The sequence below is a fragment of the Lissotriton helveticus genome, chromosome 1_2 (genome assembly GCF_964261635.1).
Source record: "Lissotriton helveticus chromosome 1_2, aLisHel1.1, whole genome shotgun sequence".
In the NCBI taxonomy this organism is placed as follows: domain Eukaryota; kingdom Metazoa; phylum Chordata; class Amphibia; order Caudata; family Salamandridae; genus Lissotriton; species Lissotriton helveticus.
Window position 1 is genome coordinate 178,213,573 of NC_136058.1, and position 17,832 is coordinate 178,231,404.

Below are 17,832 nucleotides of genomic sequence, written 5' to 3' on the forward strand. Positions count from 1 at the left end.
CCCAATAGAAGGCAGTGATTAGATCTAAGGCAGGGGGTCGATAGAGCTGCCTGCAGGTCTTCTAAAAAAGGCCCCACCGAGCCTGGTGGTCTATATACAAGAATACCTGTACAGGCCTGGGAAGGCGAAAGCTGGAGGGTGAAGCCAAGGGCTTCACTACCCTGTATATTATCGACAGGGAAAGTGCGACATGGTATGTTCTTATTTACTATGATCGCCACTCCGCCACCTCTTCCAGATGGCCTATCTTTTCTAAATATATTATAGGCGGAGGGTACGGCGTTAGCCAAATCAGGGGCAGAAGAATCAGCCAGCCAAGTCTCCGTCAGGAATAGACAAGATACTTGCGAGTCCTGCAGCAAATTCCAGATATCTAATGCATGGCCAGGCAAGGATCTGGTGTTTAATAACAGACCTTGGTGGTGAACGGATGGACTAATCTGTGTAAAAAATTTACGATCAGGAAGACGCCATCCACATTCGCTACAGCCTTTCCTCAATGCACGGCCTCCTGGGAATACATAATGGCAGAGACCGCACTGAGGACGGAGAGTACGCAAATCAATACTGGAGTAAGTAATCATGATAAGTAGCAATATGCAACTAACCCGGATGTCAGACGTGTTGCCAGCCGTCCTGCCCCGGCCGCCTACGTGCCGCTGACGGGCGCAGACGGGCAGGACTCTGGCGCGACTCAGGCGCAGGGAAGGCGCCACACCTGCGCGTCACCGCTGCGCGTTGAGGTAGGTGGAGCTTTAAATAGGCCGGCGAAACCTCGGCGAATGAGTCTCCAGAGTACCTGCACCAAGATGGCGGCGTCGCGCTTCTGAAGCCTACCCAAGATGGACTCCACCACCCCGGAAACCGGGCCCGCCAAAGTAGCGGTGCTCTTTCGATGATTTTAGTGTGGGAGAAAGGGGCCAGGCACAGCGCGGCGACTAAAAACAAGGTACAATAAAAATAATACCAAAAACAAATACAAAACAAGGAGATTAAAAAGTTAACTGCTGGCGGCGCAATTACGCTGCCCAACAGCGCTCAGGTTACTGCCTCACAATGGACACCTTATCCAGGCTGTCCCGGTCACGGTTCCGCCTTAAATAGGCCGGCGAAACCTCGGCGAATGAGTCTCCAGAGTACCCGCACCAAGATGGCGGCGTCGCGCTTCTGAAGCCTACCCAAGATGGACTCCACCACCCCGGAAACCGGGCCCGCCAAAGTAGCGGTGCTCTTTCGATGATTTTAGTGTTGGAGTAAGGGGCCAGGCACAGCGCGGCGACTAAAAACAAGGTACAATAAAAATAATACCAAAAACAAATACAAGACAAGGAGATTAAAAAGTTAACTGCTGGCGGCGCAATTACGCTGCCCAACAGCGCTCAGGTTACTGCCTCACAATGGACACCTTATCCAGGCTGTCCCGGTCACGGTTCCGCCTTAAATAGGCCGGCGAAACCTCGGCGAATGAGTCTCCAGAGTACCCGCACCAAGATGGCGGCGTCGCGCTTCTGAAGCCTACCCAAGATGGACTCCACCACCCCGGAAACCGGGCCCGCCAAAGTAGCGGTGCTCTTTCGATGATTTTAGTGTGGGAGAAAGGGGCCAGGCACAGCGCGGCGACTAAAAACAAGGTACAATAAAAATAATACCAAAAACAAATACAAAACAAGGAGATTAAAAAGTTAACTGCTGGCGGCGCAATTACGCTGCCCAACAGCGCTCAGGTTACTGCCTCACAATGGACACCTTATCCAGGCTGTCCCGGTCACGGTTCCGCCTTAAATAGGCCGGCGAAACCTCGGCGAATGAGTCTCCAGAGTACCCGCACCAAGATGGCGGCGTCGCGCTTCTGAAGCCTTCCCAAGATGGACTCCACCACCCCGGAAACCGGGCCCGCCAAAGTAGCGGTGCTCTTTCGATGATTTTAGTGTGGGAGTAAGGGGCCTGGCACAGCGCGGCGACTAAAAACAAGGTACAATAAAAATAATACCAAAAACAAATACAAAACAAGGAGATTAAAAAGTTAACTGCTGGCGGCGCAATTACGCTGCCCAACAGCGCTCAGGTTACTGCCTCACAATGGACACCTTATCCAGGCTGTCCCAGTCACGGTTCCGCCTTAAATAGGCCAGCGAAACCTCGGCGAATGAGTCTCCAGAGTACCCGCACCAAGATGGCGGCGTCGCGCTTCTGAAGCCTACCCAAGATGGACTCCACCACCCCGGAAACCGGGCCCGCCAAAGTAGCGGTGCTCTTTCGATGATTTTAGTGTGGGAGTAAGGGGCCAGGCACAGCGCGGCGACTAAAAACAAGGTACAATAAAAATAATACCAAAAACAAATACAAAACAAGGAGATTAAAAAGTTAACTGCTGGCGGCGCAATTACGCTGCCCAACAGCGCTCAGGTTACTGCCTCACAATGGACACCTTATCCAGGCTGTCCCGGTCACGGTTCCGCCTTAAATAGGCCGGCGAAACCTCGGCGAATGAGTCTCCAGAGTACCCGCACCAAGATGGCGGCGTCGCGCTTCTGAAGCCTACCCAAGATGGACTCCACCACCCCGGAAACCGGGCCCGCCAAAGTAGCGGTGCTCTTTCGATGATTTTAGTGTTGGAGTAAGGGGCCAGGCACAGCGCGGCGACTAAAAACAAGGTACAATAAAAATAATACCAAAAACAAATACAAGACAAGGAGATTAAAAAGTTAACTGCTGGCGGCGCAATTACGCTGCCCAACAGCGCTCAGGTTACTGCCTCACAATGGACACCTTATCCAGGCTGTCCCGGTCACGGTTCCGCCTTAAATAGGCCGGCGAAACCTCGGCGAATGAGTCTCCAGAGTACCCGCACCAAGATGGCGGCGTCGCGCTTCTGAAGCCTACCCAAGATGGACTCCACCACCCCGGAAACCGGAGTTATCTAACATTAAGCACTACAAACAGCTCTCAAACGTGAACCTCTTTTGGTATGTATATTCAGGTAACAAAGTACCTTATCCTAGTCACAAATTTCTCTTATTTTTTCTGAGTAGTTTTAAAAGTTCTCCTGTCTGATAATATATCCAACTCTAGATACCAGGGACAACAATTATACAAACTGAAACAGATCTTTATCCACATTTATACCCTGTTCCATGACTCTTAGATTAATTATCCATTTACTTTCCATCTGGGGTAATTTTGATGTCCTATTGCCGCCCCTCTGACTCAGCTGTGCTACATCTATACCATGAAAACCTATGTTCACAATTTCTGTATTCCTATGTGTAGTATTGAAATGCACAGCCATAGGATATTGAGTATTGTTGTTTCTGATAGCTCTTATATGTTCTTGTATCCTCTCCTTGAGAGGTCTCACCGTTCTTCCAATATATATTTTGTAACAAATGCATTTGATGCAATATATTGTAAACGTTATATTACAATTGATGAACTTTTTTATTGTATATATTTTCTCAGTATTGTATTGGAATATGATCGTTTTGTTGATAGCAAAACAGCACACACTACAAATTCCACATTTATAAAAGAAAGCCTTTAGGAGCAGATGGAAGCCACATATTATGCTCCCTCTGTGGTATATAGCTCCGACAGAGTGATTGTCTTAAGGTTGTACCGTTTTTAAATGTGATTGATGGTTTTAGGTCCACAATTGCATGCAGATTCAGATCCTCCATAAGTAGATGCCAGTGTTTGTTCAATATTTTGTATAAATCAGTACTCACAGGCGAGTATGGTGTAATAAATTTGATTTTCTTATTATTTCTGGTCTTGTTTTTATGCATAGCTGTGAGTAAATTGTCCCTATTTCTCCTGGTTGTTTTTTGGCAGGCTTTTTGAATGATGTATTTATTGTAACCTCTGGCAGTAAGTCTTTTTTCCACTCGATTTAATTCTTCATCTAATTTAGCTAAATCACTGCAGTTCCTCTTTGTTCTTATCATTTCCCCAAGTGGAATTGGTCTTATTTGGGAAGGACGATGTGAGCTACTGTCATGCAATAACGCATTACATGCTGTAGGTTTCCTGTAGGGTACTGTCAGTAGTTTATCATTATTTACCACAATTGTGATATCCCAAAAATTAATCTCAGTAGTACTTTGACCCTTAGTAAAGGTCAAGTTGAAGGGATTGTCATTCATGTATGTAAAAATTTCCTCTAGGGCCTATGGTCCCAGCCCAAAACATCAAAATGTCATCAATGTATCATCCTAAATATAAAATATTTTCCATTAGGCTGGATGGACCTTCCTGGCAAAGATGTGTTTGCTCGAAGTGCCCCATATAGAGGTTGGCAAAAGAAGGCGAAGATTGTGCCCACATTGCCACTCCTCTTATGTGACGGTACCAATTACCATTATGTAGAAAAACATTGTTATTAAGGACAAGTTTCATCATATCCAACAGCATGACTGAATGGCCATATGTATGAAATGGTCTTGTGTCCAAAAAGTGTTGTATTGCATCAATTCTGAGTTTTCCTGGTATGCTCGTATATAAAGAACATACGTCCAATGTCACTAGATAGTGTCCGGGCACCCACTCTACATCTACGATTTTGCTTAAGATGTCACATGAATCCTTTATGTAGGAAGGTAGATTGACTACTAGGGGTTGCAGGTACAGATCAATGTATTCCGAAATTCTCTCCGTCAGCGACCCAATCCCGAAGATAATGGATCTCCCCGGAGGAAAATCACCCCCTTTATGTACTTCTGGTAGACAGTATATGCAAGGATATGTTGGCGTTTCGTTAAATAGATATTTAAATTCCATGTCTGAGATCATGTCCTGGCGATAGATCACACTGATATAATTGGGCACTGAGTGTTTTGGAGCCATGGTGGCGTAGTCTCTTTTCTCTTTGTGTGTAACACATGGTTGGAGACTATGGGTTCTTTGACCCACTATGAGTGCTCTAAGCTTCTTTTGCGATTTGGGATTGGTGGCCTTATCCCTTAAATTAACACTCACTATAATATTGGTTTCTAATATTTGAGTGGGGTTTTTTAATAATTATATTTTGTAAGTTGCTGCAATTTTGTTTTATATATAATTTGCAACCTTGAGGAAGCCCAGGAGGGCCAAACACGCGTCGGCTGCTGTGTATATATAAGGAATAAAGATTGACTTTGGATTTACCCTACAGCTGCAATTACGAATTTGGGACTTTTTTGTTGTGACACCACTTACAGAACTTTGAACAGAGAATGCTGAATGCTTACAGTGCCTAATGCACATAGGAGAAAAGTAACATTTGTAAGGTGTGCTTTAGTGTCTTTGGTTTGGAATGTTATCTGGACTAATTTGGTAAGTCTGGAAGTTTGATACTTAAGGTGGATGAGTATGTGGGACCAAGGGAGCACCCAAAACCAAGTGAAATATATTTGTATAATTAATCTGCAAGACGTAATGATGTGCAGATCTGTGTGTAGCATATCTACCACCGTTTATCTTAGAAACATAATATAATCCTGCTCTACCATAGGCTTATCTTGAATATTTATTCTTGGCTTGGTACATAACTTGGTCATGTCGAGGCAGTCATGGTCAAATTCATCCTCATTTTCATCATTAACTCGCAATGGCATCAAAGGAGCAGGATTCAGACAAGAATATCTCCACAATGTAATGTTTTCAGCAGCAAGTATAACCTGCTTGTACTTTGTAAGTCTACTGTTGGTCATGTGTTGTGTACGAGCGCTGGTAAGCAAGATCTCTACTGAATGAGGCACCGTGACTGTAAGAGGGTATACTATTACTATGCCCTCATTAGACATCTACTCGCCCACTCGCAATTGCGAGTAAACTTTTATCAGGTTGCTCTATTTTTTAGCTTTCGCTAGTCCCATCGGGGAGCAGACTTAGGCTGGGAAGGAACAGGTGTTCTGTACCTTCAGAAAGTGAATGAGCAAAAAAGATGCCATTAAATCTTGTTTTTATCTTGACGCATTTGCTGTCTGTTCAAGGAAAGAGGTCGGATGTCAGTTTTTCTTTTAACTAATTACTGCTTGGAAAATTAGGTTCATTTTTCTCTCTCATACTACATTTAGACGTTTTTGTTAAGTGATCTGTCTGAAGAAATCAGTTATTTTTCTCTAACACATAAAATTTTAATAAATGCAAAAGCATTGAAATTATTATTACATCAAGCTGCAGTTCCACTAGTCGTTACTAGGTGTCCCTCACGAGTCAAATGCAAAAGCATTGAAACCCTTTCATGAAGCTGCAGTACCAGTAGTTGTTACTATGTGTCTCTCATGAGTCAAATGCAAAAGATTGATGAAATAATTTCAATGCTTTTGAATTTGACTTGTGAAAGACACCTAGTAACGACTAGTTGAACTGCAGCTCTTTGTTGAATTAGTTTGATATTGGATACTATGATATTCACTGCCCACTGCTAATCTTGTCCCATAATGCTTTGCAGGGCCTTTAGTTGGGATTGTAGTTTTCCCATAACTGTGCTTAGGGTGGTCCTAAGAGGATGGGACCACCACTGAATCGTTCAGCATGATATGCTCTTTGTGTTCAAGGCATCTGCTTGGGGGTTCCCCCTAGGTTAGGGGGGACCCCAAAATCATCACCTCTCTCATTGCCTGATATTTTTCATTTTCAAAGTTCACTTCTGTAAATTGGTGAGATGCTTTTTAGCATGTACAACTGCTTTATCAAAGCTTTTGTGGGTGCAATTTAGTATCTGACTCTGCTACGTGGAGGGGCTGAGTTTTTGCGTGAATTCCGTGTTTTTAAGTGTTTTAATGGAATGCGGTGTTCAAATGGTTTACATCTTTTTTGGAAGGCCGCCGCCAGACGATCTGGGTCTCGCAGCGCTCCGCCGAGATGCCGCCTCTGGGGGTCGGGGTTCCACAGGGCTCTGTGTTGAGCCCATCATTGTTTAACATCTTTATGTCCCCTTTGGCGGCGGCGGTGGAGGCGTACGGGGCCCAGATCGTGTCCTACGCCGATGATACGCAACTCCTCTTCACATGTGGCAAAGATCAGCCATTTGATGGAGAGGATATTCGGGCCTGTTTGCCTATGGTATTCGATTGGTTCCAGCATAACAACTTGAAGGCCAACTCCAGCAAATCGGAGGTTCTTTTATTTGGATGTGCCACTGACCCTGAGTGGCGGCAATGGTGGCCGGTTGAAATGAGCCCTCCGGCACAGTCATCTCTGGTTGCCAAAAATCTCGGGGTTAAACTTGACAATAAGTTGTCATTGAGAGCCCACGTACTTGGTCTGGTGGGCGCCTGCTTCGGTATTCTGAAGATGCTCCGCAAGTTTCTTCCATTGCTTTCTGCGGAGCATAGGCGGATTACAGTGCAGGCGCTCATTGGGTCCAGGCTGGATTATGCCAATGCCCTCTTCCTTGGCCTTCCGGACTACCTGGTCCAGCGTTTACAGGTGGCGCAAAATTCTGCTGCCCGTGCGATTTTTGGCCTGCATAGGCGATCGCGAGCTTCGGGGCTGCTACAGAAGCTCCATTGGCTGCCTATCCGTAAGCGGATTATGTACAAATCCCTTACGTTGATGCACAAGGCACTGTTTGGCTCCGGGCCCGGGTATTTACGGCGCAGGTTGATCTTTTACCGCCCTGCTCGCCTACTGCGTTCTGCGGCTCTCTTTACTGCCGTGGTTCCTCGCGTGCGGAAGGCCCGCACTGGGGGCCGCTCCTTTGGCTTTAAGGCACCTCAGTTGTGGAACTCCCTACCACTGGCGCTACGCAGTACTCCTAATCTGCTTCAATTTAGGAAGAGCTTGAAGACATGGCTTTTTAATGTTTAGTTGCTCTTTGGGTGGGGTTTTCTTTTCTGTATTGTTTCGTGTTATGTTATTACACACTGAGTTGTTTGTGGAAAGTGCCGGGACACTCTGTCGGAGTAGCCGTGCGCTATATAAATACATTTTAACATAACATAACATAACATAACATAACAAATCTCCTCAGACTCTATTATGTATGACCTTGCCTTTTGTACATCCACATACTATCTGATGCTTTACAGTAAGCTACTGTTTTTGGAGCCTGTTATTTTAATAAAAAGATTTTCACAAAAAAAATTCTTCTCGAACTCCGCTAGCTGAGCGGAGTTCATTGCATAGGCCTAAAAAGATACACCGCTCGCAGCCTTAGGATTTGGGAAATTACCTTTTGGCTCTTGACTTTGCTGTTTCCCCGGACTGTCCTCTAAACGGAGGTTAACCAACGAGGAATACCACGTCTCTGGGCTTTCATTGCCGGGGTCGGGACTGCGAGACCCAGGGTGCATAGCGCTCCACCATCCTAGCGCACCTGGTGTCTCTTCCCGCCCCTAACCCCCTCATTTAAGCACGCCCACTCCCGTGCACGCGGGACGTGCGTGGGACTTGGCCCGGGGCTAAGCCCGGGCAAAGGGCGGGCCCTCTTAGGCCCTCAGAGGCCGGAAGAGCCGGGACCGGGCCCCCCCTCTGATCTGTCTACTCCCAGGGAAGGTAGGAAGGGCCTGCGGTCTGTGTTGTCACCTGTAATCTGTCCGATGTTTACATTAAGATCTAGATAAGCTATTGTTTAACATCTGATTGTGGTGGATTGTGTATCTTCTGTTTGGACGCTATTCATATACTTGCTATTGAGTACCTTTAACATATAGCCCTAAATCGACATAATTACCTCACCAGTGCCAATTACAACGTCCCCAGCAGGCGGGGGGGGGGTTAAGCAAGGGACCGTAGATAATTATTTCATTAGGGCCATAGGAAGAACAGACAGGGATACAGCCCTTGCAGAACGACGGGCGGAGCGACATTGCTCGATAGAGCTAATTAAGAACAAACGCTCCTCGTTGGGCCCGCTCCAGCTTGTCTTGTCTCCCCTCCCTAGTACTAATAGCGATAGTAACGACGCAGAAGACCCTCCTGAAGATAGTATTCCTTTATTGCTACAAGATATTACTTCTCCTCACCCTGATACTACTAACGACTTGCCTATAAATCTCTCTGTAGCCTCAGGTATTAAGTCACCGGAGGCAGAAGCATTGGTAGTCTCATCATCACCAGTGGTCGAGCCTATTAAAAAACCTAATAAATCCCTGAAAAAAAAGGCACGTTCGTATGGCCCTCCCCTGAAAAGAAGGAAAAGAGGGATTAAATTTGTCCAGAAGAATAAAATTAGCCAAGTAGATCGTGGTAATACTATGACCCCTGTGTTAGTTATTCCAAATACTTCTATATCACCGATAAAATCCCCCTCACTTTTACTGGATACAACTGATACCGCCTTGTTGAAAAGTATCGAGAAATTAGTAAGGTCTCTCACATTACCTTTGGTTGAGAGATTACAACTAATAGGGCAACATCTGGGAAATCTAGAACAAGCAATTAAAGAACTTAAAGAAGGAACTAGGACTGTTCTAGTTCCTCCATCATTAACTAAAACTATCACATTGCCCCCAAATATTCCCGATCAAAAGGCGAACAAAACTACTAACCAGACAATCTCCCAAAATTTAAAATCACCACTTCCCAAAGCAGTGAGACCAAAGGGAAAAAATAGTGATAAGTTGGCACAGGAGGTCCCAAAGACAACCATCCTGGGCAATCCATCCAAATCCTCTAGTAAGGATACCCCAGCGAAGCCTACTGCTTCTAACAGGCCAAATGTGGAGTTACCTCCAGAAGCAGTCCCACTAGTGGTGGTGCTCACCGGAGTGCCGGAACTAGAGGAAGGAAATGCTAGTGTAAACGAAAATCAAACTCAATTAAAAAATAAAGTTATATTTTGGCTTAAGAAAAATCGTCCTCTTCCCCCTAATGTGAATGGTGAGATTCTCCACGTTAGACGCCTTCCTTGGTTAGGGCGAAGCAAAAAGAATATTACGGGGGACGTCATTGTAATAAACTTCAGAGACACGAAGGCAGTTAGTTACATCTTAGATTGGACTTCCCCCACTGACAGTAACCTGGTTATCCCTCGCAACCTGACTTATTTTTATCCCAGAAATAAGATAACTTATCCAAATTCCAGGTCTCAGGATTATTATCACGATGATATCATCAGACCCCTATTACATCACAAGTATAACTACACTGGGCCTTATGCGGAGTCACGAGTAAACTATTCCAGGCCTCTATTTCAACGTCAGGATGCTCCCACCAGGTTTCAACCAATGCAGCAAGAAGAACAATATAGAAATGTACCCAATTATCAGAATATTTATTTTGATCCTCCAGGTAATAATTATTATTCCTTACCATGGAGAAATTTCTCCACTCAGGTGGGCAGCTTTAATTACCACCCGATACCTAGACCTTTCTTTATTCCCACACAAAATCGCTTCAACATTCTGTCAGGTTTCGAATGACCACCACTTACTTCAAATCTTGAGGATAATTCTGTTTTGCCCTCGCCAGTTAACCTAAGAACACCACAAAAGGTACACCAATCGGCCGACCGCAGTGGTAGTTTTTCTTTTACTGGCGTTAGTCCAATGAACGATATAGATATTATTGCTCCCACAGAACGTTCAAGGATTTCAATACAGGATGACTCCCTATTATTACAGGGACACAATATGGTAACGTCAACCCTAACTTCTACCTTGACTCTTTCTATCATTTTTTGGAATATCGTGGGTCTCCGCACTAAAGTTGACCAACCGAATTGGCTAGAAACAATCAGTCAACATAATATAGTATGCTGCCAGGAAACCTGGTCAGTTACTGCAATTCACCTTCAGGGCTATAGATTGTTTCAGTCAAGCGCACATCCTTCACCTGCCGGTAGACCCAAGGGATGTTTAGCAATTTATGTATCCAATATCCTTACATTTGAAAAGATGGTAGAAATTTCTACCGATGAGAATTATCAGCTAATTAAATTCTCAGTAAATCGAGGGGATACATATTTCTTGCTAAACTTTTACAACAATCTTTCACCTCCTGATTTTGAGAAAGTCCTACATAGGATATTTTCGGTCTTAAATGAGCAACGGATTAAATGTCCTGCCGAGTCTTTTAAATTATTTTGGGGCGGCGATTTCAATATTGCTTTGTGTAATGATTATTCTAACTGAAACTGTGGAGTTGTAGATGAGGAGGGGGCTCCCATAACGCATTTCGCACACTCCAGTGTTGGGAGTATTTTAAGTGAAAAACTTTTTACCCTAGGACTGGGGTTTGCGAACGAAATTGTTGAACCCCCAATTGATTTTTCCCCCACCTTTCATGGTAGGGGTTGTAATACCACAATTGATTTTATTTTGATATCCCTACACATGAAGGAGGAAGTGATTACATTTAATACGGGTAACAACATTAGTAGTGATCATTTTTCTAACAGTGTTACCATTTCAGTTCCCACAGGGCGCGATGTTACAGGTAACCCAGGACTGCTAGCCCAAATAGCCCTGTCTTTAGATAAAATCAACGGTTACTCGGTAAAGTGGGCTAGAGTAGACCCTGATGTCATTACATCAAATGTTGTTCTCAAATCACTTCCCATGCTGGAAACATGTCTAAACCTGCACTCCACCGTTGATGACATTCTAACTAATTTTATCAATATTACTAAAGTAATTAGTAAGGAGCTGCTCCGCAAACAAAAGCAGACTGGTCCTCAAGATAATGGGTGGTTCAACTCGGAATGTCGCACAGCCCTTTCTAAATTAAAGGTGGCACTGCACAAAACCGAGAGGGATCAGCAAGAAATCAGGAAGCTGAGACGGATTTATAACCTGGCGAAAAAAGAACGTCGAAAGGAAAGGAAAAAAGATTTATAGGCAAAGCTCCACGAGAGCTGTAATAAAAAGGATGGTAAAATGTTCTGGAGAGTGGTTAACTCACCCTTCCTGAAGGATGGGAACACTGCATCAAGTCTAGAGGTAGCAATCAACGCAGACGGATGGGTATCACATTTCTCAAAAATATTTTCAGTAGTCGTTGGTGAATCAACTCCAAGTACAAATACCTCTCCATATCCTATCGATTTAACCTTTAGCCTTGAGGAAGTAATTGAGGCCTTGACATCCTTGAAATCCGGTAAAGCCCCGGGCCGGACGGCGTACCGCTAGATATTTACACCCATACCCAGGAACTCTGGGCTCCGGTATTAACCAGAGTACTTGAAGCAGCCTTAAAAGGGGGTCTCGTAAAATCTTGGTCAACTTCTATCCTGCTCCCCATTTTTAAGAAGGGCGACCGTAATAACCCGGCTTGCTATAGGCCCATCTCCCTCCTGGATTCCTTTGGTAAAGTTGCAGGTCGGTTGATACTAGACAGACTTTGAATCTGGTCTGGGGATAATCACATTCTGACCGACCTGCAATATGGTTTCCAGGAGGGACTGGGCACAGTGGAGCAGGCTTTAAATCTCTCTCTCCTAATGGGGAAGTATGTTCAGGCCAAGAACGGCAATCTTCACCTGGTCTATGTGGATTTGACCGCAGCCTTTGACTGTGTTTCACATTCTAAGCTGTGGTCAATCCTAAAAGAACTGGGTGTTGAACTCCCGATAATATGCTTTTTACGCGAGCTGTACCAGGGAGCAACAGCCAGGGTCAGATTCGGAGTGAACGGGGAGCTTAGTCACCACTTCCCTGTTACAAAGGGGGTTAGACGGGGATGTGTACTGGCTCCCTTCTTATTTAACCTCTATACAAACGGGCTTGAGAAGGCCATGTTAGAAGGGAGCCAGGACCTACCTGCCATTGTTCGTCGCCCTATTCCCGCGTTACTCTATGCGGATGACGCGGTGATTATGACGCGAACTCCAGTGCAACTCCAAAAACAGTTAAACTCCTACTGTAACTTTATGGCCTCATTGGACCTCAAGGTTAATATTAAAAAAACTTTTGTCATGCACTTCGGGAAAAAGACAACCAAAAATAAATCGGTATTTATTGAAGAATCTAGGTTGGAGTGTACTAAAATATACCCTTATTTGGGTATTTTATTTGATAGTGTTTCATCATGGAAACCTGCAATCGTTAGCAGGCATCTCCTATTTTTAACAGCTACATCCGCCCTAATTATGTTTTCACGCAAATTAGGGAAGCCCCCCCCAAAAGAACTTTTACAAATATACTATGCAAAGTGCCATGGCGTAGCTGTCTATGGCGCTGGGGTACGGGGCTATGTACCGGTCGATATTTTGCAGAGAGTGGAGAATACCTTGATTTGTTATTTGCTGGCCGTTTCCCAGCATTCTCCAACATACGCTTGTCATATTGAACTGGGAATGGACTACATAGCTGATTATATAAAGCTTCAGCCAATATTATTGTGGCACCGCATTTGGACAACAGAACAGTGTTGCTTAACTCGTGCTTTAATTTTAGACTGTTTGGGCCTAGACAACTGGTAAAACATTCCGTGGCTGTCTTTTGTACATGACACCTTCAGGGATTTGAATCTTTCTATATATTTTAACGTACCTTTACTTTTATCTGAAATTACAAGAAAGACCCTGAAAATAACATGTCTGTCACATTTAAGAGAGCTACGCTTAGCCAAAGAATCTAATAAAGCTTCAAATCGACACTTGTTAAGCATTCAATGTAACCAGGGTATTCAACCGTATCTAACGTATTGTTTGACCAACTATGAAAAATATATGTTGACTCGGTTTAGATTTAATACTTTTTTTCGCCTGCTTACATTTCCGAGGAGACAAGATTGGTCTTCCTCAATTAACAGGTGTCCATGTGATGGTATCTCGGAACAATCTAACATCCATTTAGTACTGTTCTGTAAGTTCTATGATTCACCACGCAAACGCTGGTTACTGCCAATATTGCTGACTCAAGGTCTAAGGAGATGCCGCCCCGCGTTTCTGGTTTTACAACATCTAGAAACTGCATCAAATGCTAAAAGTATTGCTATGTTTCTCAAAAATTGTTTTAAAATACGATGTACTTATGACCAACCATAGTCTTAATGTTGTATTATAATATTTTTCCTTGGAGTTTTGAACTGTCTAACTGCTTCTGATGTTGAAAACATACAATTAACCGGCTGTACCCAAACTTTTTATTTTTCTATCTGTAGTTATAACAGACTCTATTCGGTAATCATAACTCAACTGTTTAATGTCAATTTTAGCTTGTTTTTATGTTAAGTATGATGAAACTGTATAACATGTTGATTGCTTTTATGATTTTATCCAGTTCTAAAATCGAATAAAGCTTTTTACTACTGCTACTGATACACCAAAAGGAAGAATTGGCTATTACTTAAAAAATAATTTACCTTGATTTTCCGTTTTTAACAAAATCGCAGCAATAATACATTGACGGAGGTCGAAGCTAATGATCGTTTACAGCAGAAAATATTTTTACAATCGGATTGGAGCAATAAATGACAGTGCATTTTACTGTAAGGGTAATTACAAATCTCACGCTTAGTGCATTTCACTCTGCCTCCCTTCAGTCATGCCCCTGCTAGTGTCTGACTCATGCGGGTTACTCGCATCCAGTTCCGGATTCAAAAAGGCATTACACAACTCCTGCCATTCACTAAGATCCTCTTGCAGTGTGACATCGCTACAGCTTAACTTCATATGGGCTTCTTCCGCCAGTGTCCATTCAAGCACGTCCCTATTCCATGCATCCACATCTGGAGCACGCTGACCCATCCATGATAGGGAGACCCTACGCCTTGCCAGCACCAACAGTAACTGCAACAGCTTGTAAGTTATTTTGCTTTTCTTGGGTTTCTTGATGTGTCCCAATAAACAGTGTAGTGGCATCTCATCAATATGAAAGCCTGTGGCCCTTTGCGCAATCCCCACCTCAAGGGACAAAAACTGGCTCACCGCGGGACATCTCCATGCTAAGTGTAGAAAATCAGCCCCTGCCTCACCACGCGGTGGACAAGCTACTGAGCAGGTCAGGATAATTCGGTGAAGTTTCACTGGTGTCATAGGTACGATATATGAAGGTATAGTGTACCAGTTTAAAACTCGCATTACAGGATACTGTATGGGTAAGCGCACTTATGGCTGACGCAGTCTTGTCACCCAGGGGCTCGGCTAAGTTAGCGTCCCATGCCGCCCTTGCCCTAGGAGGAGGGCCAGTTGAATCCATCCTCATTGCATTGTATGGAAGGGAGATCAGTCTATGCCCAGTGTCACAAGTGAGCAATATATCTAAGGTGTGGGTGGCCTGAAGGATATCAGGGTATGTGGCCCAGGTCACTGTGGCTGTTTCCATCAGATCAGTATCATGTAGATTGTGGCCCTCATCCAGCTCTAAGCCCCCATATGCCTGCTCATATGTGATGAATGTTTCACAGGGGTAGAGATCAGCTAACACTCCGCGGTCCCCCTCCCTCCACGCCAGAAATTACATATGTGCCATCATTTCCCGCTCAGGGGCAAGTATCCATATGGGAAGCTACTTAAAAAATAAATATATGTGGCACCACTTGGTTGGCTCAGTAGATATTACTCATAGGGCTTACCCAACATAGAAAATGGTTCTGCCTAGTCACCAACCAATGCTATAAGAAGTCACAAGAAATATTACTTGCTTCAAACTCAATCACAAACCAAAACCAAGAAGTCAGTTAGGCATAAAGTAATCGCACCATAAGTTTATCTGACTTGTGATCGGTAATGAGACTAGTGATTACAGTAAATGTACGCCAGCAGCAGTAGCTCAGACATCAGTTGGGGAGAAAGTTAATTGGGACAGGTTATTAGTACACAGATGCATGCAACGTCAACCAAACGATATCTGCCATCTTAGGTGAATCTATAAAAAGAGTTTTGTACAGCTTGACGTGTTAGAGTAACTTAGAATACTATTAAGGTCATGTTGTTGCAAAAAAAATGGTTGCTCGACCAAAGAAGAACAACTAGAGCATGAAAGCTAAAAGATAAAAAAACAAAGGAAAATCATTATTTTGTCTTCGAATGAAAGTGAGGTAGAAGGGTACTGCTCATAGAAGCAAAGAGGCCCTCCTCACTATCAACTGAAAAGTCCCCCTTTTCGGAAGATATGATACCCAGGTTGGTAGATTGCAGGTCAGCCTGTCCGCCTGAACATGCTCCTCTCTAGGAATGTACCTCACTCTCAAATGCAAGACGTGACTCTCTACCTATGTAAACATATCCAAAGCGCTCTTCGCCAACTCTGTTCTCGTGCACTCTTTCTCATGTTCCTCTGATCCAACCACCACTGTGGGCCATCTTTTACCTCCTTGAACACTGGAATCAGTGGCTCTTTCTCCTGTGTCACTGGCGACCAATTGTCTAACAGACGATAAACCACCGGTTTCATATGGTGACGTACCCAAGGAACCACAGCTGTTGTTGCTGACATCAAACCTTAGGTCGTCAACCACTAACTGGCTGTCTCCTTTGGGAATGAAACTATCTGGAGCACTCGTGTCTGCAGTGACTGAATCCCACTTTCCAGCAAGAACACCTGTCCCTTCCATGTGTCTGTTAGTGCTCCAATAAATATCTTTAACTGCTCTGGGATTAGACTGAACTTCTGATGGTTCACAGATCCTCCCGGCAGAATATCATGGGCCAAGAGAATTTAGGAGCACACAAAGAAAGTCATACGCCAAGAGACTTTAAGATCATATTCAGAAAGTCAAGTGCTAAGAGACTTTAGGAGAACATGCAGATTCTCCTAGTCCAAGAAACTTTAGGGAAACACACAGGTTGTCATAGGCCAAGAATCTTTAGGAGAAGACACAGAATGTAATGAGCCAACTGAATTTAGGCGCAGATGAAAAATGTCATGGATCAAAAGACAGTATGAGCACACACTGAATGTCATGGGCTAAGAATCTTTAGGAGAACACACAGAATGTTATCAGCTAAGAGACTGTGAGAGACATACAGAATATCGCATACCATGGATGTGGCTGGGAAGAGAACAGAAACAGGTTTGATGAAACACATTTGAAAAGCAATAAAAGACACAAAAGAGCATTGCAAAAAAGAATTGAGGGAGCTGTACGTCTTTAAATGGGTACACCCCAACGTTGTAACCATTGCTCCTTAGGCCACAGGATGATACGCACACTCAAACACAGACCTGCATAGACACAAACACACTTGCAAACCTTGCAGACTGCATAATAGCACATATGGTGGTATTTACCAGCCCCTTCCCAAAGCTCCTCCCGAAGGACCTGCAAGCACAGCTTTACCTCTTTGGCATGGAATGCATGGTGCACATACGTATGAGAGAAGGTGGATGCCCACCAGAGAACAAGGTTGATGCAAAGAGCAACTCTTCACGGCTAAAACGACGAGAATGTCTACAAAGATTGAGATTCATCATGGACATCATTTGAGCTCACTTCCCCTGCAGGGAATATGGAAAGTTTACAGGTGTATCTCATGTTTGCATGGTGTGCCACTCTCAAAAAGGCCATGATCTGCTTGCATGTACGAGTGAAGGAAAGCTGTTGCTGATGCATTGTGTTGAGGTGTGATGTCCTGGATGTGCCACTGGTCTTGGTTGTACTTGGTTGATTTCAGACCACATTTCCAAAGGAGGTATTTTATGGCAGCCTGCAAGGGCATAGTCTATTGTATAGGATATTCTACAAGTACAAATCCTATGCAAGAAAGCACACAGATATCTCCATATCATGGTGCAAAGGTTGTGCAAGATGCTGGGCAACCTGTTTGTACCTGTTTGTGCACCAGCACAGGAGCAGGGAGCAGTAACAGGCCATTTTTAGGTCGAGCCTTTACTCAGTGTCCCGGTAACTGTCTAGCCGGAGAAGTGCACACATATATTGCTCTGCGTCCAACACTGCTGTGTACATCAAAGGCCATGCACAGTGGGGGTTTGGCCAGGGCCAGGCCCTGCAGCCGACGCCCAG

General features: G+C 44.3%; 1 protein-coding gene across 1 annotated transcript in view; it reads left to right on the forward strand.

Annotated features, from left to right (window-relative positions):
* The window catches only part of RAB3B (RAB3B, member RAS oncogene family), a 710,876-nt gene that overhangs the window by 546,758 nt on the left and 146,286 nt on the right, over window positions 1-17,832 (forward strand). The window lies entirely within an intron of this gene.